General features: G+C 41.7%; 2 pseudogenes; one reads left to right on the top strand and one right to left on the bottom strand.

The window, feature by feature from the left end:
* Positions 1-1,174: 1,174 nt before the first annotated feature.
* Positions 1,175-1,953, bottom strand: LOC109499343 (annotated as a pseudogene).
* A 4,113-nt stretch (positions 1,954-6,066) lies between these two features.
* LOC101093930 lies at positions 6,067-6,909 on the top strand (annotated as a pseudogene).
* The last annotated feature ends 4,449 nt before the right edge of the window (positions 6,910-11,358 follow it).

Here is an 11,358-nt window from a genome sequence, read left to right as displayed (position 1 = left end):
GCTTCTCTTGAAAGCCTTTTCTCCTGATTTGTCCTGCATACTTACACGGATAGAGTAAGTGCCAGGATTGAGTCAGGGTCAGGTCTGTTCAAGGCTTTTCTCCTCTGGGAACCTCCCTCCCTCTTCTAGACAGAACGAGTGTAGCTGAGTTCCACCCCCAGACTCTGGGACAGGAATTGTATTATTCTCCTCCTCTGTATGCCATGACACAATTTGTTGAATAGATAATATGAGTAAAGAAGCACAGAGCCTGCATTGAAGGAGATTCCTGCCCTTTCCCTCTCATTGATCAGACCCTGAGGGAGAGAATGGAAGAGGTTACAGACATGGAAGAGGTTGGTATGAGAAAAAGAAGGCTCCTACCAAGTTAGGGAAAGATGGATTGTTCTGTAGCCATGGTAACAAGAAGCCACCATAACTGGTTGTTAGGTCTCTTCAATCTATCTGTGACAATTAGCTGAACTGAACATACTTTTGCAAACCAACCAGTGTTCACTCTTGCTTTTGAAAATCAGTCAATAAATAAGAATGGACCCGCTGTGGTAAAAGTGCACCTGAGCACCTGCAAATCAGTATGTCTCACCTGAGCAACCACACTTCCACAGATGATGTCAACCCATTCACACTTCTGAAAGGCCATCAATCCATGAATTCCACACTTCTCAAAAACCCTACAGGAGATCAGCAGTCTGTTCTGCTCTTGGAGACCATGCCTGACAAGCAGTTCTCCCTTACTAGAGACTGCCATAAATCCAGTTTTGTCCTTTAATATCAGATATGGGGAAATAGTCTCATCATCCTTTCCCATTTCTGAAACAGAAAATTCTTCTATTTAGATAAATTTCATGTAACATAATTCACCACCTTAAACATTTGAGAGTATACAATTCAGTGATTTTTGGTATATTCGCAATGCTATGCAACCACCATCCCTGTTTAATTCTAGAATATTTCTACTTTAACCTAACAGGAAACCTGTAGTCCCCAATTGCCCTTCTCTTCATCACCCATCAACTACCACTCTACTTTTTGTCTCTGTAGGTTTGCCTATTCTTGACAGATCATATGAATGGAATCACACTGTGTGTGTGGCCTTTTGGGTCTGGCTTCTTTTACTCAGCATGTTTCAAGGTTCATCCATGTTGTAGGATGGATCCATACTTCATTCCTTTTTTTATGACCAAATAATATTCCACTGTATGGACACACTACACATTTTTTATCCATTCTTCTATAAATGAATACTTGGGTTGTTTCTACCTTTTGTGAATAATGCTATGAACGTTGGTGAACATTGTTGGTGTGCAAATACCTGTTTGTAAGTACCTCTTTTCAATTGGTTGACAATTTTTTTTTCAGGACTTTAAGTATATCACCCTAAGGGCACCTGGCTGGCCCAGTTGGAGAAGCGTGCAACTCTTGATCTCAGGGTTGTGAGTTCAAGCCCCACACTGGGTGTGGAGATTACTTTAAGATAAAATCATAAAATCACAAAATCAAAAAATACATACATACATACATACATACATACGTCACCTACTGCCTTCTAGCCTCTGTGATTTTAAAAATTTTTTTATTACTCAAAAAAACTTCACTTTTTTAGTTAGCTTTCTGACGCTGTGCTTGTGCCTTCAACACTTTCAAAACAATTTTCTGCTCATCAACAAGGAAAACACAATTGGTCCTATCACAAACACACTTAGCTCACACAGAACCACCATAGGCCCTGATGATATGTTTTTTCGTTTTAGACAACCTCAGAAGAACTCTAGGTCTCATAGCATGAACTCCTCAAAGTCGGCCTGGGCACACCCCACAAGCGGAATTGGATGCTTTCCCAATCTTCTTGGTATAAAGGTAAACGATTCTATTACCAGGGGTTCAGGACAGCCTGGTTTTGTTAGAGGCTGTATCGTAGGACAGCCAACGATGGTATGTCAAACACTAGACCATTCTGAGTGCCTATGGACGCCATCCTGAGAAGAAAAAACTAGCCTCCATGATTTCTAATGAGAAACCCAGCCATTAACTTTATCATCACATTTTATGTGATGAGTTGCTTATCCAGAACAGGCAAATCCAGACACTGAAAGTAGATCAGCAGTTGCCAGGGTTTGGAGGAAGAAGGAATGAGAAAACTGCTCATGGGTATGGGGTTTTGGAGTGAAAATGTTAAAAAAAGAAATTAGTAATGATGATTGCATAGCTCTATGAATGTATTAGAATCCTCAAAACTGTAGATTTTAAAAGGATAAATTATGTCTCGAGCTGCTATAGAAAAATCTACATTGGATATCTCAAAGGCATCTCAAAATCAATGTTTCCAACATCAAATTCTTGTTAATATCAACCTGTCTTCTTCCTGTGCTCTCTCGAGCTCAGTGAGTAGACCACCACCCATCTACTTACACAAAATAGAAACCCTAGGTCATGCTTGCCACCTTGTCTCTCCCTTCCCCCAATATTTAGTCAATCGCTGAATCTTATCAATTCTACCTCCTAAATGTCTAAGTGTTCCACTTGTCCCTATCTTTAACAGTCCATCCCAAAGCCACCACAAAACTTCTTATCTGGTCTCCTTGCATATGCACACTTGCCCCTGTTCAATTTGCCATCCCTGCAGCACCTGGCAGTGCTGGACTGCACAATAGTTAGACCAGGCATGTACTGACTACATCAGCAAAGCAGGCCACTTAAAAATTGAGGCAGGGGTGGGGCGCCTGGGTGGCTCAGTCGGTTGAGTGACCGACTTCAGCTCAAGTCATGATCTCACAGTCTGGGAGTTCGAGCCCCTCATTGGGCTCTGTGCTGACAGCTCAGAGCCTGGAGCCTGCTTCGAATTCTGTGTCTCCCTCTCTCTCTGCCCCTCCCCCACTCATGCTCCATCTCTGTCCCTCAAAAACAAGTAAACATTAAAAAAAAATTGAGGTAGGGGTGCGTGGGTCCATCAGTCAGTTAAGCATCTGACTCTTGGCTTCGGCTCAGGTCACAATCTCACAATTCGTGAGTTTGAGGCCCGAGTCGGGTTCTGAGCTGACAATGCCAAGCCCACTTGAGGCTCTCCCCTCCTCTCTGTCCCTATCCCACTAGAACACCCCCACCCCCTCTCTCAAAAATCAATAAATAAACTTAAAAAAATTGAGGCAAAATTTCTTGAAAATTTTTGGTATTTTGTATTAGGATATAAAATTTCTGTAACAGAAAACCCAGCTCACACTTGCTGAGATAATGGGAAAATGTATTATCTCACCTAACAAGTCCAGAGTGAAGCAGGCTCTAAGGTTAAGCTCAGCCACGTCTTAAAGCACCTCCATTTTTTCTATATTGTCATTCTGCTACCTCTCCTCGTGGTGGTAAGGTGGCTGCCAGCAGCAAATAGGCAGTATGTCCCCTTATTCACATCCAGTGGTAGAAGGAAAACCTCCCTCAATGACAAGTTAGTTCGTCCTTCAGCTTGTATTAGGCAAATTTAAGTTACAGGCACATTGTGGACCAGGGAAAGGCCCAACACTCATTGGCATGGACTGATTAAGGTTCACCTGTGGACTGGACGGACAGCTGAGTAAAATTTGAGGCTCTGCTGAGGAGGAAGAAGAGGGGGATGGATGCTTGCCCTTGATCTAATAACATGGCTTTTCTTTTGGGCAAGGGTTGAAATATAGGGAGGGGCCCTAACACATTGTAGAAAGAGGAAGTCAACTTTAGCAGAGTACCATTTACAGTACAAGTTTTCCCCTTTCATATTTCAGTATTCAAAACTCAAATGCATTTGATTTTCTGTCATCTGGCACAAATTTAACAATTTATCTGCAACCGGTAAAAAGCTTTCCAATTTTTTTTACTGCATTATAATAAAGTTCAAATGTAAAGATTATCATACGGGACCAAGTGTGGGTCATTCTTTTTCTAATTATAAAATATACTGAGCACGATGGCAGAAGTTCACTAACTACAGGGGTAAACACAAAGTCAAAGACTTCTCTTTTGGGGGCTCTACGCATTTAAGCGATATATATGACACATCTACAATTGTGCCAGTGAGGCTTAAGTAAAAAAAAAAAATGTATTTTAGGCAGTTACAGGATAAGTTGAAGGACCTGAAACCATTCTTTCAGCTAATAGGTCTAGATATATTATAGGTAATTAAGTTCTAAAAATCTGCTGTATTAAAAATCAAGTGCACTTAACCCAGAGATAAAGAGTTCTGTGTGTTAGGTTATTCATGGGGTGCCTGGGTGACTCAGTGGGTTATATGCCCAACTTAGGCTCAAGTCTTGATCTCACGGTTCGTGAGAATCAGGCTCTCTACTGTCAGTGCAGAGCCCACTTTGGATCCTCTGTCCCCTTGCACTCCTGCCCCTCCCCGACTCATGCTCTCTCAAAAATAAATAAACATTAAAAAAAAAAAAGAGGTTATTCATTCAACAGTATACGTAAGTCACTAACAAGCATTGAGGTCAATCGTTCCGCTACCTATGTGTGGTTGGCCAGCTCCTACAAGTCTACGGTAGAAGCTCTCTTCCCTAGGTCGTCAGGATCTGCTGATCAGAGTGGAGAATCACAAAATTATAATAAACATAAAAATGTTATTTATTTTGTTTATTTATTTTTGAGACAGAGAGACAGAGCACGAACGGGGGAGGGTCAGAGAGAGGGAGACACAGAATCCTAAGCAGGCTCCAGGCTCTGAGCCGTCAGCCCAGAGTCCGACGCAGGGCTCGAACTCACGGACCGCGAGATCATGACCTGAGCCGAAGTCGGACGCTCAACCGACTGAGCCACCCAGGCGCCCCTTAAAATGTTATTTTTAATTAAAAACATACAATTCCATTCATCCACCATTCCTCTGATATCGGGCTAAAAGGCCTTTTCTGATTGGAGTCTATGGACCAGGGCTGTACAAAAGACATACATTAATGTGAGCAAGCAGCACTATCAATTTTAGTTTCATTGGACTGAGGACTCAAGACACTTGTAGAGAAAACTGAGGGCAGAATTCTGCTGGATTTTGACCTTTCCTCCACCCGAACTTACACATTTGTTTGCCCATACCTAATCCCACAGCATTTTTTTCTTGAGAAAGACAATCCTTTAGAGCTACTTCTGGGTATCCGATAGGTCTTTGCCAGGACTTTCTAAGTATTCAACTTATTTTCATGGACATCACAACTCTCTTCTTGCTCCTATTTGTTTCATTTGGGTAATATTAAATTAAATTATATGATTACCAAGTACAACTTGCATAAACAAGTTTGGGAACAAATGACTGACTTTTGGAGAGCATACGCGTCAGGAAGAAGTGACTAGCCCGTCAGGGACTAGCCTACTTACTAGTTGTAAAAATTGTGTGGGTCTTCAGCATCAGGAGTATTTTTCACACAGAACAGGGACTGGTTCAAAGGTATGAACCACAGGAAAGCTGAGCTGGTTTTAGAAACAGAAAATCTCAATTCAGAAACTTAGCATTCAAATTTATATGAAGCTGTGAAACTCTTTTGAGGGGAATGCTAACGAATACGATTTGACCAAACCCTTCTTTGCTAAGCTGCCAGGAGGGCCAGTAATGCTTCTCTGCAGCAGGGCATAATGCCGGGGTCTCCCATTGGATGTGTTTGGCGTCACCGGGTCCAACATGGTGAATGCTCTGAAATATTAAAATACATCTCTTTGAAGAAGGCAGGAAAGGAACTGTTCCTAGTTTATGTTTAAGAAAATATTGAAGGGGCGCCTGGGTGGCTCAGTCGGTTGAGCGGCCGACTTCGGCTCAGGTCATGATCTCGTGGTCTGTGAGTTCGAGCCCCACGTTGGGCTCTGTGCTGACAGCCTAGAGCCTGGAGCCTGCTTCAGATTCTGGGTCTCTCCATCTCTCTCTCTCTGCCCCTCCCCCGTTCATGCTCTGTCTTTCTCTGTCTCAAAAATAAATAAAACATTAAAAAAAGACAAAAATTAAAAAAAAAAAAGAAAATATTGCAGTCAAGCTTTCGGCTTTCGGCTCAGAAGAGGCCAAGGTGCGACTGTCTTCGGTCGTCCCGAATCCAGGTTCACCTGACACCAGCTGCCTCCGACATGGCGCCTAAATTTGACCCCGGCGAGATCAAAGTCGCACACCTGAGGTGCACTGGTGAGGAGGTTGGCACCACATCTGTCCTGGCCCCGAAGATTGGCCCCCTGCGTTTGTCTACAAAAAAAGTTGGTGATAACATCACCAAGGCAACTGGTGATTGGAAGAGTCTGAGGATTACAGCGAAGCGGACCATTCAGAACAGACAGGCCCAGATTGAAGTGGTACCTTCTGCCTCCACCGGGATTACCAGAGTCCTCAAGGAACCACCAACAGACAGAAAGAAGCACAAGAACAGGAAGCACAGCAGAAATATCACTTTAAAATTTCTAAAAATTTTGTTTTATTTTGAGAGACAGTGTGTGCACACACACAGGCACAGGCAGAGGCAGAGGCAGAGGGAGAGGGAGAAAGAGAAAAAATCATCAACAGGCTCCACGCTCAGCACAGAGCCTGACTCGGGGCTCAATCCCATGACCCTGGGATTGTGACCTCACCCAAAATCAAGAGTCAGAGGCTCAACCAACTGAGCCATTCGGCACCCCAGAAATCTCACTTTTGATGAGATTGTCAATATTGCCTGATAAATGTGGCACGGATCTTTAGCCTGAGAACTCTCTGGAACCGTTAAAGAGATCCTGGAGACTGCCCAGTCTGTGGGATGCAATGTTGATGGCCACCACCCTCATGACATCACAGATGACATCAATAGTGGTACAATGGAATGCCCAGCTAGTTAAGAACTACTAATAAGGAAAATTATTTCAATAAAGGATCATTTGACAACGAAAATAGAAGAAAAAGAAAGGAGGTAGGGAAGAAAGAAGGAAAGAAAGAAAGAAAGAAAGAAAGAAAGAAAGAAAGAAAGAAAGAAAGAAAGAAAGAAAGAAAGAAAGAAAGAAGGAAGAGGCAGGAAGGCAGGAAGGCAGGAAGGCAGGAAGGCAGGAAGGAAGGAAAAAGGAAGAAAATATTGGTAGCTTTAATAGTGGGTCAGATTATGGGGCGCCTGGGTGGCTCAGTCGGTTGAGTGTCCAACTTTGGCTCAGATCATAATCTCATGGTTTGGGGGTTCGAGTCCTGTGTCAGGCTCTGTGCTGACAGCTCAGAGCAGCTCAGAGCCTGGAGCCTGCTTCCAATTCTGTGTCTCCCTCTCTCTCTGCCCCTACCCTGCTTGTGCTCTGTCTCTCTCAAAAATAAATGTAAAAAAAATTTTTTTAAATAAAAAAAAATATGGGTCAGATTACTAAGGATAATAAAATTCTCAGGGCGCGTGGGTGGTTGAGTCAGTTAAGTGTCAGACTTCAGCTTGGGTCATCTTGCGGTTCATGAGTTCGAGAGCACTGCATTAGGCCCTCTCCTCTGCACCGCCCCGCCTTCCCCATTCTCTGTCCCTCCCCTGCTTGATCTGCCTCTCTCAAAACTAAATAAACATTAAAAAATAAAATTCTTCAAGGGAACCTATTTGCTAATCACTAGGGACAAAACTATCCTGTTTCCTGGTGCCCTCTTGTGATAAAACAGCAGGTCTACAGGGTGGATTATGAAGCTTTAAGATTGAAGTATCTGAAAGAGATCTTCATTTACCTTCATTAACGGTTGGACTGCATACTGAGAACTAGCTACCAAAATGATATAAGGAGTTCAAGCAGTGGTGTTTAAGGGTGGGCCACAGAATTATAAGTATTTCCTTCCCACCCCCTAAATCATCTAAAATGAAATTATATTACGTTTATTAGTAAAAACAACAAAAACACCACCATGATTTACTACCACGGTTAATTAATAATCAGCAGAACCAATTTAAAGTTTTTGGATAGAATGTCCTATAGCCTCAACATGATGACCCCTCTTAGTAATTCTTTTTTTTTTTTTCCAAGATTTTATTTTTAAGTGATCTTTACACCCAATGTGGGGCTTGAACTCACAACCCAGAGATCAAGAGTTGCATGTTCTACTGACTGAACCAGGCAAGCATCCCCCTTTCTAGTAATTTTTACTGAATTCAGGGGGAAGACCAAATAATTCTTTTTAGGTTTTCCTATTGTTTCATCTCACGCTATCGAAGAACTTTAAAAAAAAAAAAGATTAATAAGCAAGGCAAGTCTACAACTGTTTTTCTAACTAGCATTTAGGAAGCCCGCTGAATTATGGAATCTCTAAAAAGGTTTAACAGGTCTTCTAAAAGGCAGTATTGAATGGGGTTAAGATCATGAACTCTGGGGTACCTGGGTGGCTCAGTCGGTTAAGTGTCCGACTTCAGCTCAGGTCACGATCTCGCAGTCCGTGAGTTTGAGCCTTGTGTCGGACTCTGGGCTGACAGCTTAGAGCCTGGAGCCTGCTTCCGATTCTGTGTCTCCCTCTCTCTCTGCCCCTCCCCCATTCATGCTCTGTCTCTGTCTCAAAAATAAATAAACGTTAAAAAAATAAATTAAAAAAAAAAATCATGAACTCTGGAGCCAAATGCCATTTACTCAGTGACCTTGGACAGTTACTTAGCCTGTCTGTGCTTCAACTTCCACATCTGTAAAACAGTGATAATATCACCTGATTATCAAGAGAATTAAATGACTTAGTGTGTAACTAACCAGTTAAGTGTAAACTGCTTTTAACAGTGCCTGTCACGTAGTCGGTTGTATACACATTTAATAAGTTAATGCCTAAGTATATGTTAAGAATAGTTTTTGTAAGGATGCCTGGCTGGCTTAGTTGGTAGAGCGTGTGTCTAACATGTGACTCTTGATCATGGGGACATGAGTTTGAGCCCCACATTGGGTGGAGAGGTTACTTAAAAAATTTAAAAGAAGAAGAGGAGGAGGGGGACGAGAGGGAGGAGGAAGAAGAAGAAGAAGAAGAAGAAGAGTTTTTGTATTGTTTTCATTCTCTTACTCAACAGTCTTACCCTTCAGGATTTTTATTAATAATAATTTCTACTAGGCCTAGAGAAGTTAAACTTATGGTTAATGAAATATATATTTAGGGATGAGTAATCTAAATTTCTAAGAAGATGATGTTTAGAGAAGTTTATAAGCTGAAGAACTCTGATGAGGTCATGTGGCATGCCCATTAAGAAAGAGTTCTTCCTGAACCCATCTTCCCTGATGTGGAGAGCCTTGAGATGCTGACTGCGCACTAGTAAGGAACCCAGGTATAAAGGGATGTGTGTATGGTTTTAGAATATGAACGTGAATTCTTGGATGCTCCTCCCTTCAAAAGCTGGATCTTAATCCTCTCTCCATTGAGTGAGAGACGGACTTAATGACTTGCTTCTAAGTAGAAGTGATGGTATGCAACTCTAGAGACAAGGTCCTTCCTCACCTGGATCTGAAGGAAGCTGAGGGAAACTGGCTGCCATTTCATGGATACCCACCAGCCCTATGGCAAGGCTCACGTGCTCCATCTTGTAAGTGGACCATCCAGCCCCAGTCAAGTCTTCAGATGACTGCAGGTCTGACTGACTGGCTGAGAAACATCATGAGGCACACTGAGCCAGAAGCACCAGTTGAAGTGCTCCTAGATTTGACCTGCAGAAAGCATGTAAGATATGTTCACTGGATCTCGTTGCTACATCTCAAGGTAACTTTCTACATAGCATAAGTATTATAGTGTGTATTCATGGATGAGTAAGACAGCAGTGTAGAGTACCCCTTTCTGGACCTGATACTATCCAACTGGTGAAAATCTATCATCCTGACCCAACAGCTATCACCACATTGCAGTAAGATGCTGTGATAAGATGGTTTCTTTCTTCTCTCTGCCCAACTGCTACCATTTTTGTCACAAGCTTGTCAGGGTTTGTCCTACCATTAGCATAATTGCCTAGAATGTCTGTGATGAAGCTGGAGTGCAGTCTCAGTGAGAGAGACTATTAGAGAAAGTGGCAACCTGGCTATGGAGAAGCCCCAAAGAGCGAAGTTTCATAATACATTGTCCAGGCTTTGGTTCTTTGTCCTAAAGGATCAGAAACTGTGTTTTATCAGAATATTCAGAATTCATAGACTAAATGGACAGACTTGGGGGCTGAACTATACAAATTAAATTCACATGAGACTAATGTATAAATCAGAAAGCTTCTCTAAATTTGCCACGTGTAAGGGTGCCTGGATGGCTCAGTTAAGCATCCGATGTGATTTCAGCTCAGGTCATAATCTCATAGTTCGTGAATTGGAGCCCCACCTCAGGCTCTTTGCTGACAGTGCGGAGCCTGCTTGGGATTCTCTCTTTTCCTCTCTCTCTACTCCTCCCCCATTTGTGTGTGCACTCTCTCTCTCAAAATAAATAAACTTAAAAAAAAAAATTTGCTATGTGTTGAATGGAATTCTGGTGCTCTGAGCCAGAGTTCTTCCCTTTCTTGAATGATAGCTTGGAGGTCATATTAGCAAATCGGAAGATGGTTCAGTTAAGCTTGTAATTAGAGCCCAAAGCTGTGAGTCTCAGGTATGTTCTTCTCAAGCCATGGCAAGTCTTGATAAACTGATACTAGCTGAACAAGAGAACACTTCCGGTCACTAAACTGCTCACATGTCTTGGGTTCAGTACCTCCCTTCCAGGGAGAACACTGTATGTACACAGTCATATTTTGCTTCTCCAAACTCTTGACAAATTGACCATTTCTGATATTTTCTTTCCTCAAATGAGATAATATCACTTAAAAACCACAGAGTACCTAGGAAACAGAGGCTTACCTTCCCACAAACTGACTTAATTAGTTTAACTCTCTGGGGGTATCTTATTACCGAGTCCTTGGGAAATGTCTCACTGTTGCTTTCACATATTACCTGTACAGTTAGGAACAGAGGACATTTATTAGCATGTCAGAGCTTGTCCAGAGATAATATTTTAAAACTGGCATAGCCTACATGAAAGGCAGTTTTGTAATTTTTTATCTTTCATCTAGAAAAATTTTCCATGATCAACAAAATCCTAAGTTGAGACCACCAGGGGTGGAAAAATGAATAAATCGGTTATCAAAAATAGGGCATTTATGTGATGTTATTTTCCTTTTTTCAATCCACCATATGTGGTAGTATAGTTTTCTAACTTGAGTCATGAGTGTTCTTACCAAAATTTAACCATTTGAATTTGGAACAAAGGCTAATTTGCACCTGTTCCATTTCAGAACTTCAAAAATAGTTTTTAGTATACAATTATTTAATTTCAATAGGAAATATTTTGGTATTTAATGTCTTAATATTAACCAACAGCTACTGACTCAGAAAAAAGTATGTTCCATCAAATGTACACATTTGAATTATTAAAAAAAAACTTAGGATTACAATAAAATCCTCAATATGTTGCCA

This window comes from Felis catus, chromosome B1 (genome assembly GCF_018350175.1).
Source record: "Felis catus isolate Fca126 chromosome B1, F.catus_Fca126_mat1.0, whole genome shotgun sequence".
Lineage (NCBI taxonomy): Eukaryota > Metazoa > Chordata > Mammalia > Carnivora > Felidae > Felis > Felis catus.
Note: the sequence above shows the minus strand (reverse complement) of the source record. Positions and strands in the feature narration are given on the sequence as shown.